This window comes from Accipiter gentilis, chromosome 12, assembly GCF_929443795.1.
Source record: "Accipiter gentilis chromosome 12, bAccGen1.1, whole genome shotgun sequence".
Classification (NCBI taxonomy): domain Eukaryota; kingdom Metazoa; phylum Chordata; class Aves; order Accipitriformes; family Accipitridae; genus Astur; species Astur gentilis.
In genome coordinates, this window is record NC_064891.1 from 22,536,423 (window position 1) to 22,553,991 (window position 17,569).

General features: G+C 38.6%; 1 protein-coding gene across 7 annotated transcripts in view; it reads right to left on the reverse strand.

Moving 5' to 3' along the window:
* Positions 1 to 17,569, reverse strand: part of SLC10A7 (solute carrier family 10 member 7) — a 157,741-nt gene that overhangs the window by 79,070 nt on the left and 61,102 nt on the right. The window contains exon 5 of one of the 7 annotated variants that reach the window (XR_007507789.1): positions 5,898 to 6,014. The exons of the other annotated variants lie outside the window; for them this stretch is intronic. The gene's annotated coding sequence lies outside the window, so the exon portion shown is untranslated. The remainder of the gene's footprint in view (positions 1 to 5,897; positions 6,015 to 17,569) is intronic. 7 annotated transcript variants of the gene reach the window in all.

The window sequence follows — 17,569 nt, forward strand, 5'->3', positions numbered from 1 at the left end:
TGCTAAATGGTTAGACAGCCCAATGTGCAGCAAACTGCATGTATTTATCAGGCAGTTTCTTCCTCCGAAAGTCTATCACCTGGCTTAGAAGACATACATTAAAAAATCCCAGAGGACAGAAAAGAAAGCCAAGAGACAGATAGATATATGAGGGGGTTTGTCTGGTTTGGTTGCCTTTTTTTTTTTTTTTTTTTAAACTGGATTTTTAACAGAAATCTCTGAAGAGTCACAGAAGTTAACAGTAATAGCATGAAGTGAACAAATGCACCTATCTGTTCATGTGCTCCAGAACAGAATGGATTCAGTAGGTATTTATATAGTGAGTTCAAGTACAAGGTATTGAGTTCTAGCACAAGATGAGACTTTGCAAAGTGCACACCCAGAGCATTCAAAGCATTTCACATAAAATTGTGTGTAACAGGCTGGCAAAGGCGATGGATTAAGAAGTGTTAAGTATACGTTACTTTTGTGCTGACTGCCATTGCCTGAACACTAAGAAGGTAAGAGCTGGCATTCGATAAAGGGCTGGTTACTAGAAGGAGAAACAAAGAACACTCCATCTGTGTCACACGCATGTCACAATTCATATTAGCAATGAATAATACAGAAAAGACTGTTTCTCTGTTCACCTTTTGGGGGATAAGATGACCTGTCTCTAAATAAATGAGGACTGAAGATTCCCCCACTTTGCTTCATCAAGCAGCAGATAAGATAGATAAGAGATCCCCTTTGCAGCACTGTAGCCTGCACTCCACTGATACAACACTGGTACTCACAAAGGGCATTTCTCTTCTGATTTCTTGCACAAAAGTCAGAAGAGTTCAGGCTCCATTTGATTTGAGCACTCTAGCAGGCTTTTTCCAGACCCTTTCCTGTAATATCCATGCCCCTTAGAAGCATTACCAAGTCTTAACTTCACTATCAAACTGTGTGAGGTACCTCACAGATATTAAAAAATGCAACTGGAAGATTTTAAATAACTTAAAAAAAAAAAAGGCAATGTTGACAATATATTAACAGTGCTACTTATATTTCTATCCCTATTTGGTACTGTTTTGTATCTCGACTCTTAACTTTAGCATTTGAAAAGTAAGGGATTTCATGTAACCTTACCTTAAAAATATTTGCAGATGTTCCTTTCAAGCTAAAGGGGTTTGAAAGCAGTAACATTTCTCCAGCTGGGAAGATATTTATCCTAGTTTTGAAGAGACAGAATATTGTGTACATGATTTATCATGTGGTCCAGGTAGGGAATCCAGTAAGGGCCATGAGAAGGACATTATCAGAAAGACAGTATAAGAGTAAGTGTATGAGCTTATAGCATTTACGCTTTTCTAACCACACTCGGATCTTAAGACTTGAATGAAATATCATAGAATCATTTAGGTTAGAAAAAGATCTTCTAAATCTGACACTGCCAAGTCCACCATTAAACCATGTCCCTAAGCACCACATCGACACGTCTTTCAAATACCTTCAGGGATGGTGACTCAACCAGTTCCCTAGGCAGCCTGTTCTAGTGCTTGACAACCCTTCCAGTGAAGGAATTTTTCCTAATATCCAATCTAAATCTCCCCTGGAACAACCTGAGGCCACTTCTTCTTGTCCTATCACTTGTTACTTGGGAAAAGAGACTGACACCCACCTCTCTACGACCTCCTTTCAGGTAGTTGTAGTGAGCAATAAGGTCAATACAAGGTTGATAAGAGCCATAAGAGAGCAATATGAAGCATCCCTGGTTGTTTTTTCCCAGTTACAGCTTGGAGCACTCCAATACTTGACAAGATAAACTTCAAAATACACTACCAAAAAAACCCAAAAACCAAAACCACCCACCAAAAATGCAACTTCTCCTTCTAACCCTTCTGTTTTGTAGCAAAACATTAATTAAAGAAACCTTGCACTTTGGCATCAGAACAGCCTTTTCCATTGATTTTCATCAGGGCAGAATTCTACCTTTTAAGTTTACACAAGGCACAGCTTCACTTCAGCCTCCTCTAGCAAAGCTGACTAATAAATTGTTATCCTTAGTCTCCTCTCCTTTGGCCACAGTTAACCATCTCCTCTTCTTCAGGCATACACGAGATCATTTCTAAAATGGATCACAGACATGATCCAAGTAGGGAAATAAACCCCAAGTTTTTGTTTTTAAATGCAGCTGATTTCACTGTACTGGTCTAAAACATGGCTCAAGAAACCATTGCTGGCACCATGGTGTTGGCACCATTTTTTTGCAGCATGAGAGGAGCAGAGAGCAGGGTTGTCACCTCTTAAACTGGCTTTATCACCAGAGAAGTCAGTAAGGAATTGCATCTCAGACTTAAAAAAAAAGAAAAAAGAAAAAAAAAAACATTTTGCTGGATCACACTTCCCTTTTGAAAGTGCTGTAAGGAAAAAAAAAAAAAAGAAAAAAAGTGGCTGTCAAAAAAACCTGACAGTCACTGGACAAGAACATTTGTCATTTTGAGCACCCTGCCTCAGAACCCAAAACAACCCTCAAAAGAAGGGCAACTTGAAGTGAACCAGTAAACACATTTAGGAAAATATATCCCTTATTTGAAACATGTAGTATAATCCCACACAACTGCAGCATTTGAAGCACATTGCTTGCTTTATCAAAGCAGCAGGGCAAGGAGAGCAAGAAGTTTAGGATTCTTCAATGTTGCCAGGCACCAGCAACTAACTGGGAACAGCTGGGATACAATCACTGCAACACACAAAACTGCCCAATGCCCATTTTGAGCCACTTTGGAACCCACTTTTTTTCCAAACAAGATTAACTCCCAAATCATAACATTTCTTCTAAAAGGTCAAGTTCATTTTTTGACCGATTTGATGTTTTTTCACTTCGGTAGTTGCATTCACCTAAACAACCTATTGAAATAAATGCATTTCTAATGATCCCAACCAAATTCATGGTAAAGTGACTCTGGTTTGACTTACTACAGAAGCTGCATCCAAAGCATCCCACAAAATACTCCTCTCCCAACCATTTCATCGTTGTTCAGGGCTGTACAAAGTAAAACTTGCATCACTCAAGTCTCCTGCAGGACCCCACAGAAAGATCTTACTGTGGCAGGTGCCATAAAAAAACAAGTCTCTGACCTAACCCCCTACAGTTATACTGACAAGCAAAGGATATAACCTCAAACCCGCTCACCAACTTGCTTCCTGAAAAGGCTACCATATCTTTGTTAGACAGAAACAACTTTCAATCACTCCACAGTTGCAGTGAAAGGTTTGACAGCTCCCTAGAGAAGACATGAGACATCCAAGATGTCATTTCCTGCAGGTAAGTTTACTAACTCCAGTTGTGACTGACTTGGAAGTGTTTCTCTCTGGTTATGTAATAAACCCCTGCATGCTTTTCACACTCAAGTTTTACCCTTTCAGACATATTTTCAGTCCTCCTTAAGAGGAAAAACTTCCAAGAAAAAAATAATACAAGCATATAAGCGTCAAAACTAAATTTTCTTCCAAATATTATGTTGTCAAACACAAGAACTCTCCCAGTGGTTATGTAGTCCTTGTGATATACTTTTTTGCCTGTGCATTAGGGATGATCATGCAGAGAGCTTCAATTCATGATCCACAGTGCTACCACCGTTAGGGTAACCACCACCGCCTTCTGCCGACACAACCAGAAACCTCCCTGTGCTATAGAGGCCTGACGCCAAGTGGATGGTGTGGCCACAGAGGAAACGAGACACACCAGTGCAGAAGGACTCCTCTCCAGTACAACAGCATATTTTCCACTAATTGTGGCATGGACTTTGAATTACATAGAGGTAGAGGGCTTGGGAAGAGAATACTGGAAATGAAGACATGGGCTGGGAGCTGAAAACACCATCCAATTTGCAGCACAGAGAGAGACTTGGAAACCAGCCCGTTTTGAAAGGGCTGGTTCTTTTGTAAGCAAGAGAAGTCGAACAGTGCCAAAAAATATGCCCACTGAGCCAAGAAGGCAGGAGAAACTCCTTGACACAAATGCAAGACTCCCACAAGCAGTGACAGAGCAACAAAGGAACTGGAGTCTGTGGTTTTCCAGGGGTAACTCTCTTGTTGCATAAGACTTATGAATAAGAACTTCATTTTCTGAAGTCCATGATTCTTTGCTTTCCTGACAAGTGGTTCCTGCTAAGGGTAATTAGAAAACTAAAACCTCAGCTCATCACTAGATAAGGGGAAGGTGTGTGTGAGATAGAGTAGAAATAACCAGCATAGAGAAGAGGTTGGCTAAGCCTGGGCCAAAATCCTTTTAAGAGTGTTCTCTCAGGCTCCATTTCCACTTTTGAAATCAGATGCTAAGCCTGCTTGCAGAGATGCAAGTCTATTCAGAAACTCAGCAGCCCAGATCTGCTTCTTTTCAAGAGCAAGATGCTGATAATCCTATTTTTGTGTGAGGTTCTTGCAATTTCTACTAACTGCATGTTTTACTGGGAAACAGAAACTGGGAACTGCCACTTTTCACAAACAGCTCGTAAGATGCTGTGCCTCCCAGCACTCGACCTCGTGTGTGCCACTCACATTCTTCTTCAGCATGTTCTTTAGCACCCATGTTGTGTATTGTTGATCGCTGGACTAAGATCCTGGTTCCATGGCCTGGGGGCCAGGTTTATTCTACTCAAAAGAAGATCAAGCATAACCTAACGTGTAACTGAGAGGTCCTCTGCTAAGAAGCAAAACTAATCACAGCCTACACCCAGGGGTATGTAAGCCTGTGGGATTCAGAGACTGGATCCAATCACAGCAGGCTTGTGACAGCAAAACACAGTGCACATTGTATGCCAGTCACACAAGCATTTATGAACCAATGCCAGAACACGGAGAAGTAGGATTTTTGCTTTCTATTACTGGTCCTAGGAGATGATTGGTTTTTTTATGTTTAACCAGGCTGGTTTGTGCCAGCTATTATCTATGCACTTTTCGTTGTCCAAGTAGGTCCAAAGGTATGAACTCAAATAACAGACATCAGCCTCTGCAATGCTTCAGTCATAAAGCATCTGCGCACACTCAATACTTTGAGAAGGCAATGACACATTGTGCTAACAGAGTGACAAATTAAGCCTCTAATTTCACAAACTCCTTCTGAAAACTGTGCCACACAGTAGAAGAGTTGGTTCCTTCTACTGAAGACCTGAACTAACTTCATGAAAGCCTTTCCTTACCACATTAGCAGAATTAGCAAATAAATGTGAAATACACATACATATTATTAGTAAAATACTGAGATCAGACTTAAGGCCTCAGGTTTGTAGATATTGTGATTTAAGCCCAGCCGACAACTAGGCAGCATGCAGCCACGCGTTCACTCCAGTGGGATGGGGAGGAGAATCGGGGAAAAGAAGTAAAACTTGTGGGTTGAGACAAGAATGATTTAATAACTAAAGTAAAATAAAATGTAATACTATCAATAATAATAATAATAAAAATATAATAATAATAATAGCAATGAAAAGGAATAAAATAAATAAGTTTTAAAAATCCAAGAAAAAGACAAGTGATGCACAATGCAATTGCTCACCATCCGCTGACTGATGCCTGAGCAGTGATCCGCATCTCCCAGCCAACTCCCCCCCCAGTTTATATACTGAGCATGATATCAGGAATATCCCTTTGGCTAGTTTGGGTCAGCTGTCCTGCCTATGCTCCCTCCCAGCTTTTTGTACACCTGCTTGCTGGCAGAGCACGGGAAACTGGAAAATCCGTAACTTAGGATAAGCGCTACTTAGCAACAACTAAAATATCAGTGTTATCAACACTGTTCTCACTCTAAATCCAAAAAACACACTGTACAAGCTACTAAGAAGAAAAATAACTCTACCCCAGCCAAACCCAGGACATTAGACCACAGAAATAAAGTAGTATACAGACAATCTTTCTTATGGTCTGATTACCTAAGTGTTGTCTTCAGCTATAAATGAGTTCCAGAAGCTGCCATTCTCTTTTCTCTTCCATCCAGCCTTTTACTTCCATTCCCACATCCTGGAATACCATCTTCTCACTTAAGACAGCTGTATGATAAACCAGAGTACTGGCATGGTCAGGTTTTAAAACAAAACAAAGCACAAGAGAGCCACAAGAAACATAGAAAGAGTTATTTTAATACTCAGACCAGGTCTGTCTTCCAGCCCAGTCCCACTGCTAGTTGCATTAGGACAACAGAAGGCACAGCAAGCTGCAGGGGATGTGTGGGAATAAACAGCCGTAAGTTCTGCTACGGAGAACAGGCAATTCTTGTGTTCTCTTCTTTTGCTTCCCTGGAATTACAAGAAGCCTTCACTTCCCACACCAATACAGGACTGCCAGCAGCAGGAACCAAAGCAAAGATACCCCTAAACCCCCCCAAAACTAGTAAATGAAAGTGAAAGGGGGGGATCTTTTAAACTGTGTCTTCCTCACAAGTGTTAAACTGACTTTTCAATTATTGATAGCTCACTTTCTCAAGTGACCACTAAACTGGAAGCTGACCAAATCTGTATTTTTATTTAAAAACAACAGTCAATGAGAAGTACACTCACAACCTTACTTAAAAAAAGTGAGCAGGCTCTATGCAAAGCAACTTTGCAATCTGGGACTGCAAGTGGACTTGCTGTTTTCCACTGTAATTAATCTAATTGAAAACCGAAACAAAGATTAAACCTACTCCTATTTAAAATCGACAGCCTCATATTAAAACATCAATTTATATGATGAGCAGCTAACAGAATTTGCTTCATTGCATAAGTTTTGCTATGGAAAGAGAGTGCATAATGTGGCTATACATATATATATATATATATATCTCCATAATATACGTTTATTTGCCAATGAGGTGTTTTACAGGAACATGCAGTGCTAACACACAATTGTGAGAAAATGAAGCTTTTGTAAATGTTTTTGCTTAACATGGCAGTGACATATTCAGTGTGAAGTAGAGTTTTATCTTGTTATATAATACAAATGCAACTTGTATAACATCACTCCAAATACTAAATTGCTATGAAAAAGAACATGTGAATGTGCAGAACTAAATTTAGAAATAAAAAACAGTGAAAAATGGTATCTCCTGAAGTTAAATTAACTGAACAATAATTCTCTGCGGCTACACTTTAGCAGCTCCACCAGTCAGCCTATCAGTTGTGAAGGCTGGGGGGAGGAAGGAGAGATATTACATAAAGTGAAAATAAAAGTCTTCTCTTGTAAAAGTCAATACATCATCTTAAGCTAGAAAAAATGGTCCCTAAACATCCGTAACTACAATCAGTAATTGTCATTAAAAGCTCTCATTATATAGAGTAAGTGTAATTAGAGCATCTTGCCCGCACAGGGTGCAGCACACAGAGAATGCTAGAAGGATTCATAAATTAGTGCCAAATCAGTCTCATTCCCATCTACCACACAATCTGCTGTAAAAGAGAAAAATTGTATTTACACACATTAAGGCAAAGCCCACTGGCCTCTACAAAATTAGCCTAAACACAAAATGCAGTTATTTGAGGGACTCCCTATTTCATTATGTGTCTTAGGAATAGAGGGATAAAGTTTGCCATCAATAACACTGAACATATCTGCTGAACCCCGCAGATTCCAGGGCATTAATAATTTAAAGTCTTATGGGAATTTTGTCATGGTGGAGATAGGACTTGTCTGCAAACGGAGCTCAGGGGATGTTCAATATGATCTATTCTAGTATACACACACAATTGCTACATTTATCATGATGCAGAGGAAAAGAATGGTTCTTTCTTAAGGACTTCAGGAATGTTTCTCCTGTAATTTACACAATAAAACCTCTGAGTATTTCTAATAAAAAATCCCAGGTTCTAAAAAGATACTGTCATAAGAATTATACTGAAAAGGTTTCTTCTCTCCCCATCTCTATTACTCATGCATGTACAGTGGTGTTCAACACATTATAAAATGGGATGGGAAGTCAGCAATCCAGCTCCTGATAGTAGTGTTGTCTATGCAAGATGCTACTGTAAGCACAGATACTGTATGAGATCATGGCCTAAGCCGATAAAGCCGTATGCTTGACTCAAATATTTATACTCTTAAGTGCAAATCTAATAGCTCTGTATGCAAAACAGTCAGTATGTGCACAACTACTAGATCACAGTGCAAAAATCCCCTTTTGCACATGCCAATGGTAAGCACAGAAAGCACACATCCTTTCAAGACGGTTGTGGTATTTGTAATACAGACTAAATGCAAGCATTTGTGCAATAGCTAATCTAAGGTAACTCTAGGTAGGGACAAATTTACACGGTAACAAGCATATTTGTGTTCTAATTTAGCCTAACGATTTTCCACACTTCTGTTCTAGAATGGAAGTAAGGTCAAACGGAGTTCAAAACAATTAGGCAAGAAAAACCTTCCTTTCATAACCAAGCCCTAATTCTTAGAATATAATTTTCAGAAAAAACTTCAAAAACATTTCTGTCCACATGCTTTTAACACACCTACATCGCACCTTCACTATACCAGGGACGCACAACTCAATGTGCACCACAGTTCCCAAGTGGCAGAAGGACCGATGGTCCATTACAAAGCTCAGGCACTAGAGAAGCTACTGCATTACTTATAAAGCCAGGAAAGTACCTCAAAATATTTATTTAATTTGCTAAATCTCCATTGAAATAATATTCAGTCAATGAATGTACAGATGATCAGAAAGAATCTTAATGGCACAAGGCATGCCTCAGCATCTTAGTCCTGCTGATTAGCTTTTCACCATGGTTTAAGATATTCCCTGTAAAATCTGGAGGCTAGCGTCCAAAGGCTCTACAAGATTACTGCGTGATTATCCATGAAAACTGAACTCTCTCCGAGTTCAGAACTTTATCATATAATGTCATAAAACAATTATTTTTCTATTGGGATACTTGTAACAGAATCAGTCTGGAAAATCTAATTCAAAAGTTTATCACTATAGCAGCTTTTACTTGATATTAACACCCTGAAGAGCTATGTTCCCATCTCAGCGTAAACATGTTATGTTAGTGTTGGCTCTCAAATGATTACTTGGATGAGGCCTCCTGTATTTCTGATGACAAGAAGGAACCACAGGAGCGAGAACAACGTACAGGCAGAGGATGTGTGGCAATCGTGCAGAGGGAACGTGCAGGACAGTTGTGGTGTGTGCATCCCCCTCCTGAAACAGGAGCTCCCAGGCAGGGGCTGTCTCAGGGTCACCCCAGTCCAGCCTGACCCAGAACTTGCTGGTCTTCCTTCTGCACCAAAGCCAGCACAATCCAAGCACTCCCCAGAGATCTGCTGATCCTCTCTCGCTTATGCTTCTCCAAAATACCATCTTAATTTAGAACTCCCACTCTCCCAAGGCTTTCCTGTCCCAAAACCCTTCTCCGTCACAAACCTCTTTTTAATCTGTTTGGACATGTCAGTGCTTGACTGAACTCTGATGACTACTGGCTCTCTCTCTTGCTAGTTCTCCAAAGAGGAAGAAACTCCGTACTCTGACAGGGCTTTAAGAAATCCATGCACCAAGTATATAACCAAAAATGTATCTGGACAGCCTAGAGACGGAGACCACCGCTGCAGCAAAACATACGCCTGGCAGTCTTAATCTGTATCACGCTAATCTAGGGTGCTTGAACAACTTTATGAAACAGATTGATAAGATCGTAGTGTTTTTTCTATCAGTGATGGCCTTTTCTGCCCCTGAAAGAAAGCACAATAATTACCTGGAAGAGGCTGTAGAGGGGTTTTAATAGCTTTTAAAATAATTCCAACAGCAACTAAAACAAATTATACCTCCTTCCATATACTACAGGCGATATAATTTTCTGTATATTATTTGATAACACTAGCTCAAGATGTTCTCAATATAAGTTCAGCTGGCACCGGACTGCGCTGTTGTCTGAATTAGCATAACAATTTTAATCCCAAGAGTTAAAAGAAATCAGATTGAAAAATAAAAAAGGAGCCAGCATAATGCTTTGCAAGCATTTATGATGCAATAATTATGCCACAGCTTGATGTAGTAGGACTCTGATAATATATTTTTCCAAATGTCTTTGGAGTGACATATCCCATTTTGACAGACCTTTATGAATGAGGGAGGATCAGCCCCCCACTAACTCTGCTTCAGAGTAAGCAAACTGAGATAGTAATGATGAAATTCTGGTTTAGTTCTTTGACGTGAATATGTATATACATTGATCAGATTCTGGAACTGGAAGACCAAATGGCAGATGGGCCAGTTTTTCTGGGAAGCCCACACTGTAATTAGGAGGGGACAGAAAAAAAAAAGAAGAAGAAGGGAAAAAAAAGAAGAAGAAGGGAAAAAAAAGAAGGGAAAAAAAAGAAGGGAAAAAAAAGAAGGAAAAAAAGAAGGGAAAAAAGAAGGGAAAAAAGAAGGGAAAAAAGAAGGGAAAAAAGAAGGGAAAAAAGAAGGGAAAAAAGAAGGGAAAAAAGAAGGGAAAAAAGAAGGGAAAAAAGAAGGGAAAAAAGAAGGGAAAAAAGAAGGGAAAAAAGAAGGAAAAAAGAAGGAAAAAAAGAAGGAAAAAAAGAAGGAAAAAAAGAAGGAAAAAAAGAAGGAAAAAAAGAAGGAAAAAAAGAAGGAAAAAAAGAAGGAAAAAAAGAAGGGAAAAAAGAAGGGAAAAAAGAAGGGAAAAAAGAAGGGAAAAAAGAAGGAAAAAAAAGAAGGAAAAAAAAGAAGGAAAAAAAGAAGGAAAAAAAAAAAAAGCACAGCAAAACCATACTTGTACTTTTATTAACTGAGTGACTAAATTAAGCAATAAGGCAGTACTCTATAAATATCAGGCTTCATCTAGACTTTATTATTTTGCAAGCTGTTTGTGCTACAGTGATGCTCTTAGCTTGTATTTTAACTACCTACTAAAAATATGGAAAGCAATAGTTATAAATACATTTTACACATGAATTCATGTAACAGTTCTTTGTTGGGGACACTACAGAGTCTATGAAATGAACTATCTGTAGTCTTTTGCTCTACTTTAATTGGCCTGAAAAATAAGGAAGATGGATAGAAGCTGTTTCTCAAGTCAATGACCAGAAAAATCTTACCGAGATGCTATACAGGAGTTAAGGCTAGAGTGAAATTTACATTGTTATTTTGCTAACTACATCATTATGGTGGATTATCTGTATTATGAATGCACCAAGTGGTCTTTCTGGGGACTTTATATGACTTCATATGATTTTGTACCCACTGTAGGGAACTCAGTTCTGTTGCAGGGGGAAGATACAATGACTATCACTAAAGGAACAAAAATATGTCTCTCTAAGCACCAGTTACCAGAAATAAGAGAGAAATAGAGCTAAGTCTACGTGTATGGGTAGAGGTGCATGGAAAACAGTGAAACATTTGGGATTTATTTGTTCTTCCTATGGAAAAAAATAAAGTAGATACATGCAAAACACTTACAACCATTTATAGCCTTTTCAAATTTCAAATGACTAGTTTGCCAGCTGCGTGCTATCTGCCAGGCAGCATTGGACAGACACTTGAATATCTGTTCCACTCATTACAACCAAGCTTTCTCAACCATATACGAGATATTTACAGACTATGGACTAGCTCTTCCAGTCAGAGCAGAACTGCTGCCAATACAAATATCACACCCCATGAGCTGATGGCCAAAACAATATTGTCGATTTTTAAAAAAGCAGTTCTTTCATGACAATGTACTTTTAGAACTAGCAGATCCAGGGACTGCATACTAAGAAAAAAATCCTGCAAAAGCTGTCCTTCCCTTGCAGTCATTCTAGGTGATGGAGGACAGCACCATGGCCCTGTTACAGTCTCCCCCGCACTCGCCACGTGTTAGGCTATTGTGGGGATTCTACCACCCTCTTCTCACAACAGTCCAGAGTGAGAAGAAATTTACTGTCCCTCATACTGAACAAGGGCCTCAATACGCTCCTCACTTTCTTTAAGAGATTCTGACTCCCAGGCCACTTCCAATTCTAATTTATCTGAGAATTAGACCTCCTACAGATTGATTACTAGCTCCAGGCACCTGATAAGTCATGACAAAATTAAATTCACAGGCTAGTACAGTTTATTAGCAGGCTACTGAGTTGCTGGAAGAAAAGAAAACACTCTCACCCCTCTCCCAATGCCCTCCTACCAAAATCCTAACAAGCTTCACAGCACCCACACCAGTAAGGCACCTGTACATCATGAAGCATAATGTCCACACAAAGCCTATGAAGTCCAGAAAAGAATGACCTGTAAATTAACACCTTATACCACTTTCACAGGAGTGTGCTGAAGGATCAACCACAAATTCACCAGTGTTTGTGGATTTGTACAGCAACACTAACATTCAGTCTCCTTCATTTATAGAAATCGTATTTACCCACAATTGTGTGTTAGCACTGCATGTCCCTGTAAAACACCTCATTGGCAAAACCACTTATATTATGGAGATATATATATGTATAGCCACATCATGCACTCTCCACAGCAAAACTTACGCAATGAAGCAAATTCTGTTAGCTGCTCATCATGTACTGTTAAAAGGATTACAGTGGTAAAAAAGACATCATAAATGCACAAGGACCTTCTCCCTAACTGCCGCACTATCTCACACAATAAAATCAATAATTTAACTATCTGAAACTTCACATGTGCAGGGCACTGCAAGTAGACCAGTGGCATTTTCACTTCAAATTTAAATAGTCTTTAGTCAGTATACTTAATCTGCATTTCTAACACCTGCTTCAGTCAGCTGTGAAGTGCAATGTTATCTATAAAATTTTCTTTCATCTTTATACTGTCCATCTAACAAAAAATTATATGATGGCAGATAATTATTTGACTTTTAAAAGGATATGAAACTTTTCACGTTTTTTGATCATTTCTTGAAAGACATGTTCATATATTTGACATTCCATTTTATTAAAAGGTTTGAGTTTTTTTAAAAACCCTGGCTTTCATATTATTCATGTTATCTAATCCTATGTAATATATTTTTCCTTCAAATAGTTAACATTCACTTTCCATACCATAGTAAAAATGTGGGAAAGAAACTAGACCACAATTAAGCAATGAGGCACGACAAGGTGTGCATTTTCAGGCTATTAGCACATGCCTCAAATGCACCAGGAGGAAGAAGCTAGAAAGACTTTTCCAGTCAGGCGGGCATCAACGCTAGCACCTCTATCATAGCACAGTACAAAGTGATATATAAAGAGTATGCAGAGGGGGGTAAAACCGCATGCAGCTTTCATCCAGTGGGTTTATGTCAGGCAAAAAAGCTGTTCCCAGTCATGCATGGTCTCAGTCAAGTTAAACACTAAGAGAATAAAGGTATCCAATGAAAGTGTCCAGTGTTGAGCTTTCAAGACACTGGCTGAAAACCAGAAGACAGTATGAAGCATGGTTTATAAATGTAGAAACAACATCCCATCTTCATATACTAACATACAAAATTTTCTATTTGAAACGGAGTGGTCACCACATTTAGGTACAATCAAAAAGAAGTCTTCTTATTGGGAAGTAAAAAATAGCAATTTGCAAAGGCTTCACCCTGTCAGAGCTCACATACAGCCTTTTCAGGGTGTAACTCCACTTTGTACAACATACTGAGTTTTCCATAGATAAAGTCAGATGATCATCTAGTCTGATCTTCCAGTAACAGGGAAAGGACATCACGTAACCATTCCTACAACAAGCCCTTACGCTGGATTTGATCAAAAAGCTACCTTCAGAAAATATTTTAGAAAAGTAATTTTGTGATACAATCTTTTTTAAAAGTAGGAGCAACAAATAAACAGTTTACTTATCATTACAGGAAAGTAACCAGGGGTAGGTCAATGGAGAACTGGAATGAAGGAGGAGGAAAGAAGATGCTGGGAGGTGCATTTGCTGCCATACCATGCCAGGAAGGTGATAAACTGTATGAGCAAACCTGAGCCTCAAGGTAGGTAAAGGAATTATCTCCAAGATGGTTTAGGTTTTGCTGGGGTGGGGCTTTGGGGCTGCCTTTTTTTTTTTTAATGTAAAGTCAAAATGAAAAATCTATTTCACTGACAGAACAGTGTTAAAAGAAGCCAGGTAATGAAAGACCGTTAATTAAAATAATTCACCCCCTCCTTCACAATAACCAGTATTTCCAAATACATGCCATTAAGGATGAAAGCTGAGGGTTGTTTTGATACTTTCAAAGAAGCTAAGGAAAAATAATAATGAAGGAAGCCTCTCAGCAACAACACAAGTACAGCCATTCAAAAAAATTCATGAACTACTGCTGTCTCATACTAAGGGGTCATGATGGTTTCCTAAAATGGCCCTTTAAAAGGCCAAAAATAAATAATAAACAAATGCAAATTTCCAAAGGAAGCTCCAGTTTTATAAGCATGCCTTCCTTGCTAGTTGAGATACAGACTTTGCAAAAGCTTTTGACCTAACCTCTGGCACTTCCATTAAGACAGTATTTGTCACCCTGACAGCAAGGGGAATGCTTTCCAGCCACTCAACTTATAGTAATAATGCTGTCCCCTCTTGTTTTTACCCCAAGAGACTGGGGATTTGCCAATTCACGGACTGCTGAGTTTTGAACAGGCACTGCTAGGTCAGATAGAGAACCACCACAGAAAAAAACCCATCCAAATCCAGGCAGAGCTTTAACCTGCTCTGGGCCAAAAATCAAGCAGCTTAATAAATTAATGTGTTTGGGATATTTTTTTCTCCCCCAAAGAGCCAACTTAAGGTAAAAGAAAGTTTGCATAGAACGATACAGCACTGGTATTGCTGTTTGTAAAGGGATGTCATGAAACATGCATACTGCTTTCTAGAATTCAACTCTTGCCAGCTGCTGAATCCACATGTGGTGAACACAGAAGGAGAAAGAGCTCCATGCTCCATTATGGATTAGTGTGTCCATGTAGGTGACTCCTCAGCATATCAGATTGTATTTTTTAACACACAGATGCTAAGTGAAACAACTCCCCCTTGCAGCAGCAGTGCTAGTTCCAAGTGCTAATGAAGCAGAAGACGGGGTTTAAATACCCCTGTTCCAAATGAAGGGACAATTTCTCTCCACTTCCCCTTGCCCCAACACATACTTTTCTCATGCAGGTGACTAAAAGCTGCAGCATAAAGGAATAATCATTGCTCCATTTCAATCAGAAGCTAAAACTTCAGGGGAGAATATTAACAGTAGATTCTAAAAACATTTTCATTTCCTTTTGATGAATTTTTTAAAAGGGAGGGAGAAAATTACATATTTTGTGCATTTCCAAATCTTTCTGCAGGGAACATTTACCCTTAAATCAGGCCAAATGACTACATGTTTGTGTACAACCACAGCCCTAGAGGAATGCAGTTTTGCTGCTTCTAGTATTAAAAGATACTACAGAGAGGGCAAAATAAAAACAAAATTGTCTTTCATAGTGCCTCCCTTCTCAATTTCTCCTTCATGCACCAACCTACCTAATGCAAAGAACCAATAAATTCAAACATTTGGTTCCCACAAACACAACTCATTATTTGCAAGAATTTGAAATGTTTTACAAATAAATTGTTCAAAGTTTTGTAGTATAAATTTCCACCTTTTTAAAAAAAGCATGCAAACTTTTCTCTAATTATTTGTCAGAAACAAATAGAGCACCTTTTCAATGCAACCATTTTTTAAAACTAATTTCAAATAAGTGATATGACATCGTCCCATGATACAAACTTCAGTGACTTAACTAGAAGTCAGACATCTTGATCTTGCTTTCTAACTGAACTAGTGATATTTCTTCCTGTTAACATTACTTTCTTTGTCTCTGAGTGAAGACAGGAAACCGTTGCAGAACACAAAACAGGAAAACATCACAAACTAGTACCAGAACCTTTTCAACATTATGATCTACACACAAGTTCCACCCTAGTGCAATTGTTTTTCCAAGTCCTGACCACTAACAAAAAGTAAGCAGAATCAGAAAAAATAGCCCAAAACAAATAGTCTTTTGATAAAAATGCTCTATTTTCACAGTAAAAAGGGCAATGATTAATTTTATGAATTATGACAAAAGTAATCTTAGAAAACAAACTGATTTTATTCTAAAACAATGTATCAGCACAGATGTGATTTATATACTAATCTAACAAACTGCTTGATTGTATAAACACATACATTTCCTCCTCTAGATGTCCTCCAAATGATAGTTACCAAAGATACATACTCTTTTGACTTTGTTATTCATTAGCATTCATTTAAAATGGAATCAAGCTTTTTATAAGTTTACAGTATTCAATTTCTGTTAACAAGAGAGATGACTGTACCATAATCAGTCTGAGGGCACTTTCATTTCCAGTTTCCCACACCATGCGATCAGAAGAAATATGCCAGATCATAAAATTTAAGGTACTGTGAATGCCCAGTTTTAGCTCCTGAAACTTCACTCCCTTCTACTTTGCAAATCATAAATGATAATTGGACTGAAAGAATAAAGCTGCTTGAACTCTCATGCTATCTTTCCAATTTGCAACAAACACCCTGAATTCTGCCTCTGAATTTTCTCCAGCAACTTCCACTTTTGCTGCTTGTTTTACTAACTTGGGAAATGCTACTGTATGTGTATCCTCAGCTATTTCTTTCCTTGAGAGCCTGTTAATCCACAAAACCACTAACAAGGGGGGAGGGGAGGGGTGAATGTACTGTCTCAAAAGCAGTCACCAAGTACCACGCCAAGCAAGAGCACTAGATGGGGTTGCTGACCGAAAAAGTAGGTGCAAGAAAAAAATCCTACCATTAGCTGTCATATGAGGAAGTAGAAAAAGCAGAATACCCAAATATATTTATCTTTAAAAAAATAGTAGTTAATTATTTTGGATCTGCAAAGATTTAATGGCTACTTATTGCTACCTTTAAATAAAATGTTTTTGGAAGAACTGGATGCTTGAGTCCTGTAAGACTGAGGGAGATGAATTAAATGCTCAGTAGCAAAAGCTAATGGGAAAACTAAGAAAGCACTGAGACCAGCTACAGCCCACATAATTTATAATCATTTGACAGCTAATCGTTTCATTTTTTGTTATTATGTAGATTTCAATGCATTTTTCTCTTAACCATTGGAAAAAAAATACAGGGACTGATCACTGGCCTTCTACAGGATACTCTTTTCTGAGAACTTAATAGCACATTTCTTTCCTCTTGGTTACCCCCCTTCTCTCTAACCTTTCAAAGATAAGCAAGAGCAGGGCTGATACTGTTAACTGGTTCTCAGTCTGCTCTGGCTGGCCATGTAAATCCCTACTGACTTCATTGGTCTTTTCAAATCAACAGTGTCATCAGACAGACCACACAGTAGGTGTTATAATACTCAGATTTCCAGTTGTACCCCTACCTGATTTCTGTCAGTCCCTTGGGAGCAAGATCTCTTTTACTTCTTTTTAACTTTCTGACTATCACACCTTTATACTTAGTCCTTTTTTATTTTAAAGGAGTTCAGCATTACTCATAGACAAGCAGATTTGTTTGTTTTGTAAAAAATTCTGCATCTGTTTCTAACTGACACCCACTCTGTCAGTTTGGCTTTTAGAGAGGGAGAGAAAATACTGGGATGAGTGCACATGCCTAACCATCCCTCAAAATAATCATCTGTATCA